Below are 3,109 nucleotides of genomic sequence, written 5' to 3' on the forward strand. Positions count from 1 at the left end.
CATTTAAGGATGGTTGGTTTTTCCTAATCATATTTTTATTGTTATATTTTTTTATTTATATCCCGGGATCTACTGCAAATTACCTGGAAAGAATCCAAAATTGTGGATTTGCTAATTAATATAGGAAATTTAAAAAACTATTCACCAAAGCAACTTTGTTTCATAGAGACTCACGGTTCTTATTTTAACTGATTTGATACATCCGAGTATTGTTACATCGAGTTTATACAATTTTAAATATAAACACACTAGGAGAGTGCAACTATTATAAAAATACACAGTAATGAAAAATAGAAAATAATAATAAAAACAGCTGCTATCCACATAAAAAAATTCCTTACAAATTTCTAAATTCAAATATAAAAATGAGTGGAAGCGCTATGGTTTGAAAACCTAGAATTGGTTATCAGTATATATCATATTATATACTGATAACCGATTCTAGGTTTTCAAACCATAGCGCTTCCACTCATTTTTATACAATTTTAGATGACTGTTTAGATCAGGGGTAGCCAGCCTTTTAATACCTACCGCCCACATTTGTATCTTTGTTGATGGTAACATTTACTTACCGCCTACCAGTGCCGCAGTAACTAATTTTATTTTAGAAAGGTTTTTTTTGAAAAAAAAATATGTACTTACATTTATAATTTTTTTTTCATTTTTTCTATTTTTTATTCTACTTGTTTTTCTATGTGTGTCTGTGAGGTGCTGTGTGTGTGTGTGTTTGTGTGTGAAGGGTGTAGTGTGTGTGTGTGAGGGGTGCTGTATGTGGGTGAATGTTGCAGTATGTGTGAAGTGTGTAGTGTGCGTGAGGGTTGCAGTGTGTGTGTGAAGGGTGCAGGGCCGGACTGGCCCACCGGGATACCGGGAAATTTCCAGACACCTGGGTCTGCTGGCGGCCGCTGGGGGAGCTGCGCTGTCTCTGCTCCCCAGCGCGCAGCTTAACGAGACCGCGGCCGGAATATGACATCATATTCCGGCCGCAGTCTCATGCAGCAGCGCGCGAGTGAGGGAGAGCAGAGCCAGCGCAGCTCCCCCAGTGGCCGCCAGCACAAGTCCCCCAGCGGCCACCAGACTCCAGCACAAGTCCCCCAGCGGCCGCCAGACTCCAGCACAAGTCCCCCAGCGCCGCCAGCACAGACAGCCGTCTGCACTGCACGACCCAATGGCAGGTAGTAGTAATGTGTGTTATGGTGTGTCTGTCTGTTATGGTCTGTCTGTGTCATGGTGTCTGTCTGTCTGTGTCATGGTGTCTGTCTGTATGGTGTGTGTGTGTCTGTCTGTCATGGTGTGTGTCCAGGGCCGGCGCGTCCATAAGGCGGCACAGGCGGCCGCCTTAGGGCGCACCGGCTCCGGGGGCGCAAGATTTCAGTGACCGGCAGGAGGGAAGCTCTCCCTCCTGCCGGCCACCATCTCCGCCCCAGTGCGTCAGGGCTGCGATCAGGCGTTGCGAGGGAGCTCTAACCTCTCTGCTCTGCTCCCTCGCGCGCTGTCTAGTGATGCCGCGGGAGACGGAATATGACGTCATATTCCGGCTCCCGCGGCATCAGCAGACAGCCCGCGAGGGAGCAGAGCAGAGAGGTTAGAGCTCCCTCGCAGCGCCTGATCGCAGCCCTGCCGCACGCCGCCCTGCAGCCCCACTGGACCCCAGGGAATGATCCACACCAGCTCTCCAGGTAGGGAGGCTGGGTGGATATTATTTATGTATTAAAATAATTTGTGAATGTATGTGATGTGTCTGTGTGTGAGAGTGTCTGTGTGTGTAAGTGTCTGTGTGTGTGAGTGTCTGTGTGAGTGTGTGTGTGAGTGAGTGTCTGTGTATGTGTCTGTGAGTGAGTATGTGTCTCTGTGTGTCTGTGAGTGTGTGTCTGTGAGTGAGTGAGTGTGTGTGTCTGTGTGTGTGAGTGAGTGTGTGTCTGTGAGTGTGTGTGTCTGTGTGTGAGTGAGTGTCTGTGTGTCTGAGTGTGTATGTGTCTCTGTGTGAGTGAATGTCTGTGAGTGTGTGTCTGTGAGTGTGTGTCTGTGTGTGTGTCAGTGTGTGTGTGTGAGTGAGTGTCTGTGAGTATGTGTCTGTGTGTGTGTGTGTGTGTGCGTGATTGAGTGTATGTGAGTATGTGTCTGTGTGTGTGTGTGCGTGAGTGAGTGTATGTGTTACTGTGAGTGACTGTGTGTCTGTGTGTGTGAGTGAGTGAGTGTCTGTGTGTCTGTGAGTGTGTATGTGTCTCTGTGTGAGTGAGTGTCTGTGAGTGTGTGTCTGTGTGTGAGTGTCTGTGTGAGTGTCGGTGTGTGAGTGTGCGTGAGTGAGTGTATGTGTTACTGTGTGTGAGTGTATGTGTGTCTGTGAGTGTGTGCGTGAGTGTGTGCGTGAGTGAATGTATGTGTGTCTGTGAGTGTGTGCGTGAGTGTATGTGTGTCTGTGAGTGACTGTGAGTGTGTGCATGAGTGAGTGTATGTGTGTCTGTGAGTGTGTGCGTGAGTGAGTGTATGTGTCTGTGAGTGACTGTGAGTGTGTGCGTGAGTGTATGTGTGTCTGTGAGTGATTGTATGAGTGTTGCATGTGAGTGTGTCAGTGTATGTGTGTGTCTGTCAGTGTGTGTTTGTGAGTGTCTGTCAAATCAGTGAGAGTATCTTTGTCATTGAGTCTGTGTGTGACTATCAGTGTGTCTGTCAATGAGTGTCAATCAGTGTGTGTGTGTCAGATCAGTGAGTCTCTGTGTTTGTCATTGAGTGTGTGTGACTGTCAGAAGAACACTAAGGGACAGGGAAGGGAGGGGACCAATAATGGACGGGGAGAGGGGCTGGTTAAGAGGCACATAGGTGAAGATGTTATTTTTGAATGGGGGGGGGCGGAAAAATACATCTTCGCCTATGTACCCAAAAATCCTTGCACCGGCCCTGTGTGTGTCTGTCTGTGTCATGGTGTGTGTCTGTCTGTGTCATGGTGTCTGTCTGTGTCATGGTGTGTGTCTGTCTGTTATGGTCTGTCTGTGTCATGGTGCGCGTCTGTCTGTGTCATAGTGCGCGCCTGTCTGTGTCATGGTGCGCGTCTGTGTCATGGTGTCTGTCTGTCTGTGTCATGGTGTGTGTGTCTGTATGGTGTGTGTGT

This window comes from Pelobates fuscus, chromosome 5 (genome assembly GCF_036172605.1).
Source record: "Pelobates fuscus isolate aPelFus1 chromosome 5, aPelFus1.pri, whole genome shotgun sequence".
Classification (NCBI taxonomy): Eukaryota; Metazoa; Chordata; class Amphibia; order Anura; family Pelobatidae; genus Pelobates; species Pelobates fuscus.